The following is a 20,294-nucleotide window of genomic DNA, read 5'->3' on the forward strand; positions in this document are numbered from 1 at the left end:
GTTAGCAAGTATGGGCATCTATTAATCAACATTTATTGAACACCTAACATGTTCTAGGTGTGAGGGATACAAAACACAAATGAAACAGTCCCTGGCCTCAAGAAACTTATAATCTATCTACAATCCAAAGTAACACTGGTAGACTGAAAAAAAAATTGCTATGTGGTGATTGAGCAATACCCAGTTCCATTCTGGAATGTTTTATTCCTATATTCTACTCTGTTTTCTTTCCAAAAGAACTTGAAACACTACTGTGATTATAAATTTTATTGCTTTTATTTAGGAATTTGCAGAAGCTCCCAGTAACCATGAATTGGTTAATGAAACTAATTCTCAGAGTTGATATTCTCATGGTCGCTGACTTACTGCGTAATTCTGAGCCCTGTCCTCTTCTTGCTGGAATGTGCCCATTCTTGTTGCTACAGCACTTTCTAAAGTTCTGAGTATGATTATAAAGAGAATGAGTCCAGGTGTGCCACATTTGTGGTGACCTGACATTTTGTGTAGGATCAGTTGATGTACAGTAGCTGTAGTTAGTTAATCAAGGGTAGCAGCCCATGTCCTCCCTAAAACAGGGCACTGAGGTAACAAACTTCCTCTTTTGATCTTATCTTTATGCTTCTGGGAACCTTTTTATATATTAAACTCATTAACCAAAGCAAACAGCCTGTCATTAAAGTATACTTTGCAGGCCAGCCTTTTTATCAGAACCGTGTGGGTGGTTTCCCCTGGCATTAGAGTCACTTCACCTAGTGAGATTCACCTAGGGTGATTTGTCATTTATGAAGGAGAAGGCATCGAGTGCTTTAGAGCTGAGGTTATTTGGAAAGCTTCTGAAAAGCAGAGCAGGCCTATGCTTCTTTGTGTGACTTATTTGTATGTCATTGGGCTATTTATGGCAGCTTCATGGTTTGGTTTTTAACCTTATTGGAACAAATAGTCCAAATGCGCAAGAGTCAAAGATGACCTTGATGGCTGTTATGAATGGAATAGCAAATTGCCCATGCATGAAGGATGAGGTGCAGCCCTTAACCTGAGAAAGCACAACTCCACCCTCAGAGGTCTAGTGTCTAATGCCTAACATGGCACTTTGCACATCACTGGTGCTCTTTTTAGGTGTGAGGAGTTAAATGAATTTTCTTCCTTAAAAGGAAACCTTGAATTTATTATGTTCATTTTTTTTTGTATCTTTGTAAACTCAGCATGACACATAGTAGGTACTTTGTAAACACAATGGATGGCACATAGTAGGGGCTTAATAAGTGTTGCTGATTGATAGGAAGATGTTTTGCTTAAATTCCTCTATGTGACAGAAATCTCTCCTCCATCCATCTTCACTATAATATTTCAAGTTCTTCCAAGGAACTTGATTCATTAATGCATGCATGAATTCATCAAATATGCATTGAATGCCTGTCTTCCACACAATATCAACTCCTCTGGGGGATTAAAGTAAAAGACAAGATTTCTCTCTTTTGGAATATTATGGTTTCATATGGAAGATGAGACCAATAGACAAATAAATAGAAATACACAATTAAGACCAATGCACAAATAATGCATGTCCTCTTATATGTTCCCATTAAGGGCTCCACCCTTAAATGTTAAGTGGGTGCCTGGGCAGTATTTGTTATATTTTGTTCTTAGCCCTTTTCCAGCCATGCACTTCTTGAATGGTAAACCTTATATCACTTTTTGCATGCAAGTTGCCACTGGTCCCAGTCAATCCCAGACCCACCATCCATCTCTCCATTGCCCCTTGAGTCATTCTAAATTTTGATTCTCCAGAGATTGTGATGTTCATTGATTGGCAGCCATACAACATGATGGTATAATCATCGTGAAAACCTTTCTTTCTATTAATAGTAAAAGAATATCAATTTGGCCAGTTGGGTAGTTGACCAGCTATTAGAAAATCAGCTTTGGATGGAAATTCTGTGTTTATAGACAGAATGCTGTCTCTCTGTCTCCTAGTTATCCTTCCTCTACTCAAATTTAGAAAATTTTAGAGGGATTTTTAGAGGGAATTGTATATTCTTGAACCACTATACTCAAAACGGATTGATGCTGCCCTATACAAGCATGCTACAGGGTTCTGCCCTTATCCTATTCAATCACTTTATTAAGGATTTAATAGAAAATAAAGCATGCTTACTACATCTTCAGAGGTCACAACACCAAGGAGGATAACCAATACTTGTATGATTGAATCAATATCCAAAAAGATCTTATCAGGCTGAAATGATGAACTAAAGCAAGATGAAAAAATAGCATTTGTATGCTGCTTTAAGGTTTTGCGAAAGACTTTATATAGATTATCTCATATGATCCTCATAACAACCCTGGGAAGTAGGTATTATTTTTGAATCCATCTTACAGATGAAGAATCTGGCACTGAAATAAATTAAGCAACTTGCCCAAAGTCACACAGCTACTAAGTGTATATGGTAGGATTTGAATTTGGGTCTTTCTGTTTCTAGGTCCAACAATCTATCCACTGTATCACCTAGTTGCCCCCAAATACTTAAGTTTAAGAAATCAATTATATGAGTATAAGATGGAAGAGATCCAGTTGATAACAGTTGGTGGGAAAAGACTTAAGTGTATTAGTTGATCTAAAGTTTAGTGTGAATGAACACTGAGAAATGGCTTGGCCAAAAGAACCAAATGGATAGAGCCCTGGACCTAGAGACTCTAGCCTCAGACATTTGCTAGCTGTATGACCTTGGTCAAATCACTTAACCCTGCTTGCCTCAGTTTCCTCATCTATAAAATGAGCTGGAGGAGGAAATGGCAAACTACTTCAGTATCTTCACCAAGAAAACCCCAAAAAGGGTCAAGAAGAGTCAGATACAATTGAAACAACTAAACAACAACAAAAAAGCCAATGAAATTAAGGGGATTAGTAGTAGCCTTACTACATGATATACTGCCTGAATCATATCCATGTTCCATTCCAAAGGCCTCATTTGAAGATATTCTTAAACTTGAGTGTTTTTGAAATTGCATGATCAGGACTATGGAATGAAGTGAAGATACTTGGCCTAGGGAAGAATTGGGTGGGGACAAAGGAATTTAAGGTTATTTTTCTAAGAGGTATCATGTGCCAGGGGACCTAAAACTTCTTTTCATAGAGGCCATAAAATCTTAAATCTGAAAGGTACCTCAGACATCATCTAGTTCAACTGCCACATTGTATGGTTTAATCCATTGAGAGCCCAAGAGGTTAAGTGATCTACCTGATCACGGTAAGTTAGAGGTGAAGCTGAGACTCAAATCCGTTGTCCTTTGATTCCAAATCCAGCATTCATTCTGTGAGCACCACATCCTCCGACTCCCAGTCCAACGAAGGCACTTCTACCTATTGATGGAAGTTGTGTGACATCAACATTGTAGTTCAATTGAGGAAAGACTTTTCCAGCACTAACAATGGCCAAGAATGAATTTGAGCTGCCTCGTGAACTGGAAGCATTGCAGTGGAGGCTGAGGGACTGTCAGAGATGTCACAGAGGAGATCCCAGAAGTCGGTAGCCACTTTGCTGTGAGCATGGGAAGGTTTGTGTCCCCGGCTGCTGCTGGCAGAGCTTGCTGCTGTTTTTGGCTTGGCATTCTTTTATCACACACTGCATGGTGCCTTGGTTCAAAAAGAACTAGGCTGCCCCCTTTTTAGCACGATGCTGCTTTAGGCCCAATTGATCTCTTAGCTGCAGTGAGGTCTCAGCATTCCACAGCTTTGCTGAGTTAGTTGAAGTTGTGATACAGTGTGTCTGAGAAGTGTTTCTCAGCCTGCTCTTCTTAGTCTCAGTTCTGCTTCAGCTGGCTGGCAATACAATGTAACATGTCCCAGAAATGCTAAGATGTCCTAAAACACCTCAGGAAAAAAATGCTACCTGCCAAACATTTTTGCTTAAGAATAATGGCCTTCATTCTCCACATGATTGGCAGCTGTTGATCTCCTCCTATCTGGTGGCTGCATCTTGTGTGAATATTTTGAGAGATGCCTTGTTTTTCCATTGCCCTTATGTACCTCAGAGATCATGGAGAAAGCCATATTTCAAACTTTCAAAGACATATACTCTGGTAACTGACCAGAAATCTGGCTACAAATATAAAGGTGCTCTAGAATAATTTGACAACAGGTTCCTAAAATGTAAGCATGACAAACTGTCCATCACATTCTATCATTCTGAATTTCAGTGCTTGTTTTGCTTCAGGGAAGATCATATTTGAACATTTTATAGCATCCATCAACAAAAGTCTGCATAGAGATTCAGATAGGAGTTTTCAACCCCCTGAAACCAATTACTTCCACTTAAATAATGGAAATGCCAATGTGTGAATATTTTAGTAAATAAGGAAGGACTTTTAGAAGATTAAATACACAAGATGATGGCACGGGATCACCAACAAAAATTGTGTACAAAGTCTTTTTAAGAGATATTTTTGAAAGTCTGTGTAAAACAGTGTTAACCTAGAGAGATGCAGAAATGTCAGACACATTACATGTGCAGGCCGTGCGCTTGGCATTTGGCTGCCAGCGGGGGAGTCCTCCTCCCACAACTAATTCCTCAGGAACCTCATGCTGAGTCTGTCTACAGGGAAGGGAAAAAAAGGTGGGGGGAGAGGGGAGAGCACATATTGCCTATTATGTTTTTTCCTCCCAGCTGGAGAAGGACTCAGCTGTGTCAGACTGGGTGTGCTGGAGATTTTTCTGTAGTTCAGGGAAAAAAGAGAAAAGAAGAAAATCCAATCTCCAACCTGGGCCAATGGTAAGCCAGGCTATAGAGCTCATTCCCATTAACGGCACAATTGAGTCAAAGCCAAAGTATTTCATAGAGAGGCAAATTAAAACCTCACCTTGGCCTTCAAGTTTTCTCCATGCAATTTTGTGATGGATTCTTTAGGTAAGAGTGACAGGTTGGCATGCATGGTGGCTCTTTACAACTACAGGGGAATTGGCTGTGGTGTTTTTAACCCCTTGATGGGCATCTTGAGAAAGGTGGTCACTGTGGATATGAGATTTCAGGATTCTCCAAGTGCTGTTGTTAACACATAGTTTTTTCAGTTCTCTTTGCCCTCAAAATATTTATGTTTTGGACTCCATCTTAGTCAGAGCACTCTGTAATGTTGGATGTGTTTAGCTGTGGGCTCTACAATTTAAGAAGAATATTTATAAGCTAGGGATGTTCGGAGAAGGTCAAACAGGACGATGAAGTGCCTCAAGGCCATATCATATGAAGAACTGTTGAAATTAGCTTAGAGAAGACTGGGAGGGAGGGGGGAGGAGATGATAGCAGTTTTTGAGTTTTTAAATATTTAAAGTGCTACTATTTGGAAGAGGGGATAGATTTGACCCAGACAGAAGAACTAAAACGTAAAGTACTTGAGGTCCTGGGCTGTTTTGTTTTTGTTTTTGTATCACAACACCTGGCACTTAGTAGGAGTGTAACAATTCCTTTTGAATTGACTGGAAGTTGCAGAGAGGCAAATTTAGGTTAGATATCAGAAAAAAAAAAAACTAGATGGCTCAGTGAATAGAGCAGCAGGCCTGGAAGGAAGAGCCATCTTCATGAATTCAAATATGGCCTCAGACACTTACTGTGTTATCCGAAATAACCCAATAACAACCGAATACCAGCAAGAAAAATTTCTTAACAGTTTTGTTCATTTGCTTTTCAGTCTTGTCTGACCTTTTGTGACCCCACGGGATTTTTTTTAGGCAAAGAAACTGGAGTAGTTTACCATTTCTTTCCCCAGCTCCTTTTACAGATGAGAAAACTGAGGCAAACAGGGTTAAGTGATTTATTTGCCGTGAGTCACACAGCTAATCAGTGACTGAGGCCAGATTTGAACTCAGGAAGATGGGTCTTTCTTGACTGCAGGGCCCACATCCTATCCACTGTGCCACTTAGCTCTCTCTTCCTTAACAATTAGAACCATCCAAAAGTGGAATGAGTTGCCTTAAGTTTTGGGGGGCTCCCATTATCAGAGTTCTCCAGAGACTGGATAGCCACATGTCAGAGGCCTTAGAGTCTGGATTCTTTTTGTGTGTATTTTACACTAGATGATGTCTGAGTTACCTTTCAGCTCAGATTCTAGGATAATCACTAATTCTAGTTATGCTTTTATTTCTGAAGTTTTCTCAGAGATAAACTCATTGGTATACTATAGGAAAAGGGACTTAGATTTGTGATTTCATTGGTATAGAAAAAAACATTGTGCTGTAATGGAAAGAGAATATTGAAAACCTTATAGAGTCCCACCTCTGACTCAAGCTGCTGATAAGACCTCCTTCATGTTCTAGGCCAGAAGCATCCAACACTTCCTTCCACCCCATCACCTCTGAAACAGGCACAGTGTCAGGTGCCACTCCTGAGTGCTTCCCAAACTAGATAAAATGTAATTGGGAAATAGTTAACAATATAAAAATGCAATAAAACACAGATAACACTGCATTTTAAAATTAAGTCAAGAAGAGGCTGTCAGGGATCCTTATCTATGGACCAGTGGCCTTAGGTTTCATATGAATTTGACATGGATGCTTTAGGCAAACTCTCTAAGACAGGAAGTTCAGACCGATTGGTATATTACCAAAAAAGCTGTCGACGCAAATAGATAGAGAGTAGTAATGACAACTGTGAAGTCTCTTTAACTAGGATAACATTATGTTTCATAATAATAATAATGGCTGACATTTATATATCTATTTAACGTCTGCACAGCAATTTACATACATAATCATATTGGAGCCTCATAATGACCCCATTAGGAAGATACTACAGGATTATTATCCTCGTTTCATAGATGAAGCAACTGAAATCCAAAGAGAATATATGACTTTCCGGTAGTCATATAGCAGGTAAGTATTGGAGGTGGGGATTTGAACCCAGCACTTTCCAGGTTTTAATTCCACTACTCTTTTTTCCTATGCCACACTGTCTCTCATAAAGGCAATTTTAAAATAATTATCTGATCGTACCTGATACTGAGATACTATTTAAGGGGACTCTATCTTTTTCCATTTGAATTTTTTTTCTCCAGAGAATTCTTTGTGGTAGATATGCACTCTCTAATGAAAATGAATTATAGGTTTTAACCTTTATTAGACCTTTGTGTTAAGGCATCTTTAGAGGAGACAAAAAGGGAGGGAGAGAGACAAAATGATTAATTCCATGAACAAAACCTTCTTCAAAGTCTTGGTGAGTCTCATACTTAGTTCTGCTATTTCATCCCTGTCTGGGCACATAGAAAAGAGCCCCACAAAAATTCTCTATGTCTGCAAAGCTGGGAATTATAATGCCTGGCTTCTGGTACCTTATTTTCCTTAAAATTTTAATGTCAGTGATGGAAAATAAAAGGGCTTGCTTCAGTTTAACTGAAATATATAGATCACAAATACGTGTCTATTCCTCTGAGTTCCTTGCTACTTTTCTGTACTAAGTACTTTGTCCAATTTCACAGAAAACCCTAAAACTGTATTCTGTCCCACAAATTCTCTTCTGCTTCTATGAATCCTCCCCATGGCTCTGATACACAATGTATCCTAGTCCCAGTCCCAGAAGAAAGTGACCTCATAAATTAATTCACAGTGAGGTGTGAGATTAGTTCACACAACTGTATTAAGATTAGTTAGCTCTTAGACATGTATTTACATTTTACAAGAAGGTCTGTAAAAAGCAAAGTGGATTTCTGACTTTGGAATTTCAACTATTAAGGTACATGGATGGATGGAATACACATTTATTAAGCATATGCTATGTGCCAAGCACTGTGCTGAATGTTTTACAAATATTATCTCATTTGAGTTTCACAACAACCCTGGGAGGTAGGTGCCATTATGATCCCCAGTTAAAGAAGCTGAGGCAGCCAGATATTAAGTGACTTGCCCAGGCTCATGCAAGTGTTGGAGATAGGATTTGAACTCAGGTCTTCCTCAGTGCTCTATCCATGGCATCACCAAATTGCTTCATCAGTAGAGAAGCATGGGTAAAAGGAGCATGAACTGCAGAGAACCAAAACATAACAAGCAGAAGACTGTTTACCTCAGGAAGGCTTAGACATGGAATAGTCCCTGATTTTTAGGGAACTCATAGTATGACTTTGCTAATTTCCTAAGGAAGAAAGTGTTCTCTTTATAACCCCTTTCTTGTTGTCTGCTCCTCTAAGGCTAGTGCCAGAGCAGAAAATTACTCATTCTGAGCTTGCAGCCTTTGTAGCCCGTGGCTTACACACTCTTAAATGACCCTTCCAAAGGCCCAGGAACCTGTGGTAGCCTCAGCAGCACAACTCAAAGATTATTTAGATGCTTTTTAATGCCCATTTTGTAAATATCCTACCCAAAGACATGGCATTAGATGATCCTGAAAATCACAGACATTGCTGTAACTTAGCAGCTCCAAGTCCAGAGATAAAGAAAATAATTTTCTTTCACCTCAGACTTCCCCTCCCATACACTTATATTCACAGATGGATTTTTAAAAGCCATCCTTCTCAAACTTTAACAACTTTACTTTCCACCCTATAAGCAGGGAAAATCTTACTCAGCATGACTTCACATTTCCCCACATACCTGTACTTCCATCTCAGCAAGAGGCTGAAAAATGTTTTCTTCAAAATAAACTTCTCTCTGTCAACACCGTTTTCTACCTTGCGTGTCTTTCTCCTCTTTTCTCCTCCCCTAGCTCTACTTCCTGCCCAAGGCAGGTACTAAGTGTGTTTGTCCGTGCTTGCACACCAAAAAAAACCCAGCAATAAATTCCTTGACAGTTGCTTGAAGGCCTGGCTTCATGCCTTTGTCATCGGGTAGAAGGGCTTTAGTGACACATTAATAGCAATGTTGCATTTGAATCCTATGAGGCTAAGGCTTTCCCCTCCCTCTACTTTAGGAGTTGTGCAGAAACTTTCCCCTGAGGTTGTACAATTGGAGACTGAGTGACAGGGGCACATTCCTCTGAAACAAACCAACAAACAAAATCTAGTGATGCTAATGTAATCCTAGAATACAGATCATAGAAAATTTGAGCTAGAGTAGAGCTTGTAAAATCATTTGTACAACACCTTAATTTTGCAGATGAGGAGACTAAGGTCCATATTTGCCAAGTTACTTACTCAAGAATTCATAGTGACTGGTGAATGGGGAGCTGGTCTCCCAGAGAGCTCCCAGATCTCAGCTCCCTGATTCTTTCCATCATGTACTCATTAGCAGTCCCAGAGAGTAAAACCCTGACAAATGGTCTCCTAAGATACTTCCTTTATCATCCTAAGGATAAACTCAGTAGTTTAGGGATGATGATTCACAGAGGAGACAGGACAAACAGAATAGGAATGCAGACAGCTTTGTGATGGGCAAGCCTGGATGTGCTAGGAATAACTGAGCTCAGCCTGGGAGGGACTGACATAGCTTCATTCCAGCATAGTGAGTGGGTGTCAACAGTTAGTTGACCTGGGGGGGAGCAACATTAATTCTCTTCGCCAATAGATCTTACTGTTGAAGGGTTCGCTGGTAGCCTGGGAGCTTCTGCCTGAAAGTAATGAGGCAATATCTGGTTTTCAGGGGGTGCTGACAGTACCTGCCAGAAAAGTGGGTTTTTTTTTCAGATTTATGGTATGAAAGAAGATCAAGTTGCATTTGTTTGTTTTTGGGTTTTTTTGGTGGGGAGGGCAGGGAGAGTGTGAAGAGTTGGGGGAGGATAATATGTTTTTCAGATTTTTACCTTCTTCTTTGAATTTCAAGCAAACCTTCAGAAACCTAAAATAAAGAGAAGACAGGAAAGCTCTCCTCTTGATTGATCATTTCAAAGACTTAACCAAGTCACTCCCCCTCTCTGGGCCTCAATTTCTCCTTCTGCAAAATGAAGATGCTGGTCTAGATCAGGAGCTCCTGAAGTGGGTCCATGGATTTTTTGGAGTTTTTAAATATGTATTTCAATATAAATTATATCTTTGTTAACCTGTGTGTTATATATTTTAAAACATGATTCATAAGCTTCCTATGCCACAGGTATCCATGACACAGAAAAGGTTAAATCTGTGTGGTCCCTTCTACATATGACATTTAGTGTTGCTAGTGCCTGAGACTGGAGATAATAGAGTTTAGGAAATGATTTGATGAATGATATACTTCCTACATATACTTCAGGCAGGTAGGTGGCACAGTGGATAGAGCTCTGAGTCTAGAGTGAGGAAGACCTGAGTTCAAATTTGACCTCAGATACTAGCTTTGTGACCTTGGGCAAGTTACTTAATACTGTTTGCCTCAGTTTCTTCATCTGTCATGTGATCTGGAGAAGGAAATGGTAAACCACTCTGGCAATTTGCCAAGAAAACCACAAACAGACTCACAAGATAGTCAAACACAATTGAAATGACTCACCAACAATACTACCTATACAGAGATTTTTATTTTTAACCATACCTATAATTTCATCAATGCAGGGCAGGCGTGCACAAGCTGTGGCCTGCAGACCACTTGCATCCTGCCAAAGGATTTCCGGTAGCCCTCAAAAAATGTAAGGGAAAACATCTTACTGCTTATGGCATGGCCTGTGGGATGCAGGTTGTACAGACCTGGTATAGGGTATCCCTGGTGATGGCTGCCTGGAAGCAGTGAGAGGTTAAGCGGCTTCTCGGGCAGTGTCACATAACCAGTATGTGTCAAAACCAGGAGTTAAATCGAGGGGATCCTGACTCCAAGATGAGTTAGTTCTTCATCTACTTACCCCATCTTTCCTTTCAACAATCTTAGAATCATAGTATTAGAGCCAAAAGGAATCTCACAGGTCATCTAATCCAACACTCTCATTTTAATTTTTTTAAATAGTATTTTTCCCCACTTCTATGTAAAAACAAATTTTAACATTTAATTTTTTTAAATGTTGGATTCCAGATTCTCTCTCCCTCCTTTTTCTTCCACCCCCCTTTGAGAAAGTAAACAATATGATACAGGTTACACATGTGCAGTCATGGAAAATATATTTCCGTATTTGTGAAAGAAAAAGAAGAAAGAAAAAATGTAAGTGAAAAATAGTAGGCTTCAATCTGATTTCAGATTCTATCAGTTCTTTCTCTGGAGGTGGATAGCATTTTTCATCATGAATCCTTTGGAATTGTCTTAGATCACTGTATTGCTGAGAAGAGCTTAGTCATTCATAGCTGATCATCATACAATGCTGTTATTGTGTACATCTCTCCTGATTCTGCTCATTTCACTCTGTACCAGTTCATATCAGTTTTCCCAGGTTTTTCTGAAATCTGCCTGCTCATCATTTCTTTTAGTATTTTTCAGTCATTCCCCAGTTGATGGACATTCCCTTAATTTCTAATTTTTTTGCCACCACAAAAGGAGCTGCTATAAATAATGTTTGTGCAAATAGATCCTTTTCCCTTTTTAAAAAAATTTCTTTGGAATACAGTAGTGGTATGCACAGTTATATAGCCGTTGGGCATAGTTCCAAATTGCTCTTCGAAATGTTTAGATGAGTTCACAATTCCACCAATAATGCATTAGTGTCCCAATTTTCCCACATCCCTTCTAACATTTATCATTTTCCTTTTCTATCATATTAGCCAATCTGATAAGTGTGAAATGGCATCTCAGAGCTGTTCCAATTTGTTATTTCTGTAATCAGTACAGACCAACATTTCAAAATCAATTCAGAAAATTTTTATAATACAATAGTTTTTCTTCATCTGAAAATTGTTTGTTCATATCCTTTTGCCTTTTAGCAATTGGGGAATGACTTGTATTCTTACAAATTTGACTCAGTTCTCTATATATTTGAGAAATAAGACCTTTCTCAGAGATACTTGCTGTATTTTCCCCCAGTTTTCTGCTTTTCTTTGAACCCTGGCTGCATTATTTTTGTTTGTGTAAGAAGTTTTCAATTTAATCTAATCAAAATGATCAATTTTGCATCTAGTAATTCTCTCTATCTTTTGTTGGGTCATACATTCTTACTTATCAGTAGATCTGACAGGTAAATTATTCCATACTCACCTAGTCTGCCCATGGCATCTCCCTTTAAGTCTAAATCATGTACCCATTTTGACATTATCTTGATGTACAGTGTGAGGTATTGGTTTATAACTAGTGTCTACCAAATTGTTTTCCAGTTTTCCTAGTGGTTTTTCTCAAACGGTGAGCTCTTGTCCCCAAAGCTTGAATCTTTGCAACAACCTCACTTTAAGGATTAAGAAACTGAGGCCCAGGGTGATCAAGAGATTTACCCAAAGACTCATTGTTAGTTAAGTCTCAGAGAGAGGATTTAAACCCAGATTCTGTGACTGCAAAGCTAGCACTTTGTGTCACCATGGTTTTTATTGTTGATTTTTTCCCAACAGTATTGGTGGGTTTCTATTATTCAATTTCCACTGTTGTAACCAGTTAGTTTCCCCTCATGGCCAAAGGTACCACTTATGAGACACCCATTGTTAACCTTGTTGTCCATGGTCATGGGACATAGTGACTTTGTGAAGGACCTTTATCATATGTGACCCTTGAAGAATTTGGCTACATCTAGCTAGTAAGTACTGATGGCTTAGTCTTCACCAGTTGATATGTGATGGAACTTGAGTTTGGCTTAGTATCCATTTGGAGGAAACTGTGAAGTGATGACAGAGGACTTCTGACTTTCCTTAATCTGCCTTGTTTGTTTTTATTTCCAGAGAGAACCAATGCAAAAACAACAAAAATCTAAAAATAAAACCAACAACCAAAAAAAAAAAAAAACCCCAACAGGGCCCCTTTGGTTTATAACTATAGTTTTCACCCAGTTTGCAAGTATTTTAGACAGCTCTTAAGAGTGCCTGACATTCCCTGCTGTACTTAATATTATATTGCCATCCAATAACCATCTCTAATATGTTAGTACCAAGGGAAGGAATGAGTGGAGAGAACTCTCCCTTTCTGAGATCCCACACATTTGTCAGCACTGTTGATTGGGAACATTTCATAACCATTGAATCACTTACGAGCTTAAATGTTATCCTTCCACCAATGAGCTGTGAGTGTCATAGTAACTGGCTCACCTGCTGGAAAGAATTAAACAGATGCAGTCTCTGCCTGCTTGGAGTTAGCCTCAGGAACTTATTGTTCTCAATTTCCCGATTGCCTTTTGGATGGGGATTCAAAGTCACCGAGTGACTAATCCTGCAACTCGGAAGGACAAAACAAAACAAAACAACAAAAAACACACAGTAAGGTTCTTTGGCATCTTGCAAACAAGTTAGATACTGAGCTAGTTAGTTTTCTGGACAATGCAGCAACCCACCTCCTGGCAAGCATCCCAAACCTCTCTCATTCTACTCTTCAGAGTGGAAAAAGTTAGCTATAGGAAACCAATTGTTTTTCATCTGCACAAAGGATGAGAGGGTTTTTCGTTTTGCTGTTTGTTTTTTTTTTTTTTAGATAGGAGAAATGACATCAAGAATGGAGCATAGTGTAGAACCTCAGATGGTTCCTGTTGGAATAAGATGAAGATCTTGACCCCCACCCCACCCTCCACCATCAGCACCCTGGGGAGTTTTCAATGGGAAGTATATCAACAGAGGCAGTAGATAATCAGTGTATTAATCATAAGAGAATTTCCTAAGTGTAGAGAAACTTAGTCTTAAAGGATCAGATGGATAAGTAGCATTCATTAGTAGGCTAGAAATACCAATTTTGAAACCTTAAGTCACAGGAAGGAGAAGGGGTGACTGGATACTACACTAGGGTAGAAAGGGGAAAACATAACCTAAGTAGTAAAGCAATGGGGAGGGGTAAGAGAAAGAAACTGACTTTTTAGAACCCCCATAGGCTCTGATTTCCAGGTTTTTGAATTTGTGTTTTAATGGTCAATTACCATATACAAAGGAGAGTCTTGTAGCAGCAGAAAGGATGAAGAAGTACCTATGCACGATTGGGGCAGCTGATTAATGTTATGTAGGTCCTTTCTAGGATCAGGATCATCAAAGTAGAGTTGAGCTTGAAGCCAGCATCAATGCACTATCTTGATGATTCTGGTAAATAAAGCTATATCACTTGTTTGCATCATAAAGCACCCAATTTACAACTACAAGGCAGATTGTCATATTTCCCATCCTCCCAGAAGTCATTGGCTGTTTTTTTGCTTCATCCATTTAAATTTCCTACATAAGAGATTATAGCCAGTTAAATGAATAGCTCACATTTATATGGCACTTTATAGTTATAGAGAGCAATATGGCTTAGTGGATAAAAGGTCTTTAAGTCAGGAAGCCCTGGGATCAAGTTCTGCCTCAGATATATACTGTTAATGTAATCATGGTGAAATCATTTAACTTCCCACTGTCCCACATTACAGTCCAAGACTGTCTTAGAAGTAGCCTGATCATGCTTTCATTCTAGAGCGAGAGGGCTAGAGTCTAGATATTGCTTCACTCACTTACTATATCTGTGACCATGGGGAAAATTTCTTAACCTATCTAGGCCTCAGTTTCCTCATCTGTCACTTTGAAGCAGTTGAGCTAAATGGTTTTATATCTTCCTTTTTAAAAAAAAATCCTTATAACATGAAGTAGATAATCTATTACTCCTATATTTACTTTAGAGATAAAGAAACTTGTCAGAGACTTGGTGATTTTGGTCAAAGTTATACTGCTAAGTCAATGGCAGAACGGGAATTTGAGTTTAGGTCTTCTAATTCTAAATCAAGTGCTCTTTTCCCCTACATGAAGGGTGGGGAACCTTCAGCCTTCAGGCCACATGTGGCCTTCCAGTTCCTTAAGTGCAGCCGTATTTTGTTCTGTAAGATTTAGATTCCCTGGAAAGGCCCCACTTAAGGACCTGGAAGGTCAGATATGTCCTAAAGACTCAAGGTTCACCACCCTTGCCCACACCATTAGATTCTGAGCTCCTTGAGGGCAGGGATTGTCTTTTGCCTTTTTATCCCCAGAAAGTTGCACAGTACCTGGAACATAGTAGGTGTTAATAAGTATCTGTTGACTAACTGACACAGTCTCCTGAATGATGTGGGTTCCTGATATCTCTTCCTACTTATAAAGCAGCAAGGGAGAGATTAACAAAGAAAAGTCCTGTTTAGGACTCTAGTATTGATCTTAGTTCATCAGAAAGGCTAGAATATGCCTGTTTATTTCAGTGCTTACTCAGTGCCTTTTGTAGATTTACTGCCGTGGTTTATTCAGTCTATTATAAGTTGTGTACACATTCAGGGTGCTTCTTCCCACTTTTTTTGACCCAGTTTTAAAAATATTTAACTAAAGATGCTTCATTAAGCTTACTTTGAGGTTGCAAGGCAATCACATTTTTTACTACAGTTGTTACCAAAAGATTTCCTGTTTAGAGCTCCACATTTTACCCTAGAAAAGCCACTGTCCCTCCTGTCTAAAGAACTGCTCCCATACAGAAGAGACTTGAGCAAAATCCAATTGAACTGTCACCGAATTTTTCTTTATTCCTTTTCCATTATCACTGATTGCCCAGCTTGTAAATCCTGCTTTCACACTTCCTTATCCAACCTTCCCCTCCCTCTGGAGTGATACCCAAGGATAGTGTTTATGGTTTGTCCATTAAGGCCATGGCCAGAGCCCTGCACAGTCACAAAGAGCATACTCTGACCACCCCCAGGGAAGTGGGGCTGGTAGGAGACTGGCTGCTTAAATGTGTAGTGAGTAGCAATCAGCCACTGCAGGGAGGGAAATATGTAAGAAGTGGATGGCTGCTTAAAGGGTCATTTCGAAAAAAAAAAAAAAAGTGACTTAGAGGGTGTTGGGTTTTGTTAGCCTGCTCCTATGAGGTCTTTTTGTTTTGTATAGGTCTGGAGACTGGAGTGCCCACCACTAACAAACGAGCCCTTCCAAGCTCACAAAGTCCCTGCTTCTTTGTTCCTCCCATTAGGTTCTTTATGCTGAGAGTTTCAAATTGCAGCCCTGAGCCACCAAGTGATAAGCAAATGTCAAATGGCTCTAAGCCCAGCTACCAACAGAGATACCGAGACGCTGCTGCTCGGGGAAACGGATTTTCTTTTCTTTTCTTTTCTTTTGGTAGGGGGTTGGAAAGAAACACCAGATAATCCAAAAGGAAAAGGGGCAATACAAGCCCGTTGTCTTCAACAGTGTTTTGACTTTCCTCTTCATCTCTTTTATATTTGCCAGGCTAATGTGGAATTTGGGGACAGTTGCTAACCTGATTACCACCCATGTCTTAAATAAATGATGAATGACATGAGGCCCTTCTGGCTTCTCCTGGATTTATTTTTAATACCAAGGATCTTTTTTACCCTTGTTGGTTCAACTTCCTTTTACTTTAAAAATTATCTGTTTACTTTAATTAAGCCCTCTGCAGGCTCTCTAACTTGTTGAGTTTGACAAGCACTAATGTACAAAAAAGGAATTTTCCCCTAGCTCTTTTACCCCCACCTGGCAAGAAACTGACGAATAATTGAGGGCAGATCATCAGTCCCAGTTTTTATTTAGGAGAAAATTATCCCCATCAGTGGAAGTCAGTGGAGGTCACTGCCTGATAATCCCCATTGTTTCTCCTTCCTTAGCTTCACAAATTTAGTCCTTTTAGGTAGGGGTTGTCAAATATGGAATGCATGGATGATTCCTAATGGGAACACCTCTCTAGATAGATAGACAGATAGAGAGATAGATAGATAGATAGATAGATAGATAGATAGATAGATAGATAGATAGATAGATGTAGATATAGATATTTAGGTATAAATATAGATATTTATACACATATATATAAATATATATTAAGTGGGGTTTTCTAATGAATTTGATTTTAGCCACACTGTGATCTTCTCCATCCCCCTTTTCCAAATAATTTCCTGGTCTCAAGTAGCATCACTATATAGCTAGCCAGCTATAAAAGCATCAGAAAACTCCAGTTCTTGCTTGCAAAGAAGCATTTTAGATAGTAAAGGAAATAATGTTTCTTGTAGAACTCCTGGAATGTGTAGCCTAGTTTCCTGTCTCTTTCCATTTAATGGAGCATTTTTTTTTCAGAAAGGGGCCTTTTGAAAGTCCAAGGGCCACCTGGGAGCAGAGCCAGACTTGTCTTAGTTATCTCCAGGTTTTCACAACCCGCCCTCCCAACAAATACACACTTGGAAAAATTGGGAGCAAAATACATATTTATGATCTCGTGATAAAAATGTTCATTCTTTTATGTCCATAGGGAACTCTCCCTAGCCTTCACTGTTAAGTATTTCCCTGCCATGACTGATGATGGAGCTGGCCCTGCAAATAGGTATGCAGATGAAACCGTGGGCAATCTGAGTCAATCTTTTCAGGGCAAACTAGAGTGAAAAGCACTTTTTGGAGAGAGATTAATCTAGGGCCTGAGGTGAGAATCTTGACAGGTAATTGAGAGGTTCAACATCTAAAGAAAATAAAAGGTCTGGGGTTTCTAGGTGTACCTTTCAGCAGGGTTGCCTGGATACCTACTCCAGTGAGAAACCCTATTGCTCTTTCACTCTGTAGGTAGGCTATTCCTGGTTTCTCCGGGATCTGGAGTATAACTTCACTTACTAATGTAGTGATTCCAAGAACAAAATCTATAAAAGTTCAGTCAATCACCAATCATTTGTTAAGCATCTACTATGAATCAAACACTATGATAAGTACTGGAGATGTAAAGGCTACATTGCTGCCCTGAAGCAGCTTACATTCTGTCCAGGAAGGGAAGGAAAAATGAGTCAACCCACAGCAGTCATATAGCAAACTGTTATCAAAAATGGAAGTTTTAAAAAATTAGCTGCTCCAGTGAAATGCCTTTCATTTACGAAGATTGAATATGCAAATGCAGTCAGTTAAGGTTTTGTCCTGAGAACTCTTAAGTCTTCTTTCATCCTCTATAATGAATAACATGCAGAAATCTGTCAAAAAGACACTATGGTCCTGCTCTGTGCCTTCTGAATAAAGGGGATTTCATTGTTAAATCTGCCAGCTGATGATATGCCTAAATATTACATTAGATCTTGTATCCTGTATAAAATGCAATTTTGGGGCCTAATGGGCAGGATTAGTAAGAGCTGGGCAGCCATAAACGAAAGTTTCTTGTTTCTAGAGAGTTAAGATAGAGCTTTTATGTTGCTCTGATATGATGCTTGGTGAATTTCAGTTCATCTCTTGGGCTTTGCTAATATTAGTGTTAATGTCAAAATTGATCCTTCTATTACTAAGATGTATAGCTTATTCAGGCAGAATATAGGCAGCGACTGGTGCTTCCAATCTTGGACCTTTGCCAGGGCTGTAATCAAGGTTATCATAATGCACTGGAGCATGTTGCCTGGCTAGTCCGCTGTGGTTCTGGTTAGTTCTAACATGAAGCCATTGGATGGTCAACTTCTTGTCACAGCTCTAGACACAGAATATAGTTGAGGCTCCAGGCTCCTGGAATAATGACTGGTAAGGTTCTGTGACTGGCAGGTGTGATACCTTGGTGCTTAATAAGGAAAGTCTTATTTTTCAACAATTTAGCAGTGACAGAATGAATGTGAGAGCTCTTGCTGTTTGAATACGAATATCTGTCTGCAGTTTTATGGATTGCTGAAACATAGTTTTATCTTGTGAATTTCAGTACAACTAGCACGTGCCTCCAGTTCTTCATTCTTTCCCTTATTAGTAATGCACATCGCCCATTAGCATATGCAACTAACTACTCCCTTTCCACTGTGGAGTGTTGACATTCATTGTAATGATTTATTATCCAAGCTAAATAACCCTCCATATGAAACAACAAACATGCCTGTGTTTGTGTTTTCCATTTGTTTTGTTTTCTCTTTCTTGCTCCAGCATAAGTAGACGGTTCTTTATGTGATAATTATAAGGTAAGGAAACAAGCAATTTAACATGCAGTAGAAGGATTAAGAACCTGGTTTAAAAAAAAAAAATCAGAAGCCACCATATTTGTATGGAAATGTGAACTGTATTTTAGACTAGGTTTTTTAGAATAGATTACCAAGGAAATGTTCATTGTGACAGAATATTCCATGTAATTAGGCAAATGATAACGGTTTATTAAAGGTCCTTACCTCAGCATTTCGTGGAAATGAATGGTTTCTTTCGTGGCATGGTTTGTGTGTTTAGCATAGAAACTTAATCTGTTACTACCTCAGATATTCCATTAATGAATTGGGGATAAGATTTTTTTACTACTTTCTTTTATTTTAAGAATATCATATGTAAAGCATATATAAGTGTGTACATATACACACAGAGAGCCTTAAGCGATATAAGTATATATGTATGCATATATGAGGCGTTATATTATTTCAAAATTTTAATACAATTTTTATTGATTTGGAGATTTCCTAAGTCTGGTAGTTATAGGTACAACATGGTAGCAGTAAAGCAACTTGTATAAATATAAATACATATTCATAATTGGTTTTACGGGTTTTTAATGCATAACTGTCTCTCCCAATCTTTTTTGATATTTTTTAAAATTAAATTCATTTAAAGCATTTCATTACTATGATTCCCCTTAACCTCATTTTATATCAAAGAGAGTGAAATAGGGCAGCTAGGTAGTAAAGTGGATACAGGTCTGGATGTGGAGTCCCGAAGACTCATCTTTAGTTCAAATCTGGCCTCAGACATTTACTAGCTGTGTGACCCTGGGCAAGTCATTTAACCCTGTTGGCCTCTGTTTTCTCATCTATCAAATGAACTGGAAGAAGGAAATAACCAACCACTTCAGTATCCCTACTAGGAAAACACCAGTTGGGGTTATGAAGAGTCAGATACTACTGAAAACAATTGAACAACAGAAATGATTTCCTTATCTTACCATACTGCTCATTTAAATCGACATAATGTAAACATAATGAATGCTTGTTGAAGTGAAATGAGTAATTCTAGAAAAGGTAATGTTTTATTTCATTCTCTTGAGATAATCCTATCTGTATTGCTATTTCAACCTTGTTTTCAAAATATAAGAAATTCTCTTTAAAAGAGCAATTCAAAACCTAAACAGTCCGGTTGAAGCCTTAGTCCAGTGGAAAGAGGTCTCTGCAAGTAACCAAAGGGCCTGAATTGGGGAAGGTGGGTAATAAAGTGGCAAGGGCATTCGATTTGGGGTCAGCAAACAGAATTGATTCAGTCCCCAGCTCTGACTCTCACTACCTTGTAGACTTTGATCAAGTCACTTAACTAATCTGGTCCAAAGTTTTCTTCCATTTTAAAATAGAGTTGAACTAGATAACTTAGGAAATTTTCAGGTGTTTCAAAAGCATCATATATAGCTTAAAAGCAAAAGAGAATTTTGATAAATCATTTGTTAGGGCATATTATTTTTGTTGTCT

General features: G+C 38.8%; 1 protein-coding gene across 9 annotated transcripts in view; it reads left to right on the top strand.

The window, feature by feature from the left end:
* LOC140518610 (teneurin-2) overlaps positions 1-20,294 on the top strand; it is a 678,931-nt gene that overhangs the window by 180,481 nt on the left and 478,156 nt on the right. The window contains exon 2 of one of the 9 annotated variants that reach the window (XM_072630913.1): positions 3,305-3,555. The exons of 7 other annotated variants lie outside the window; for them this stretch is intronic. The gene's annotated coding sequence lies outside the window, so the exon portion shown is untranslated. Of the gene's footprint in view, positions 1-2,113; positions 3,556-20,294 lie in introns of those variants that run through there. One more of the 9 variants, XM_072630912.1, reaches the window with a different exon arrangement.

Source organism: Notamacropus eugenii, chromosome 1, assembly GCF_028372415.1.
Source record: "Notamacropus eugenii isolate mMacEug1 chromosome 1, mMacEug1.pri_v2, whole genome shotgun sequence".
NCBI classification, from domain to species: Eukaryota; Metazoa; Chordata; class Mammalia; order Diprotodontia; family Macropodidae; genus Notamacropus; species Notamacropus eugenii.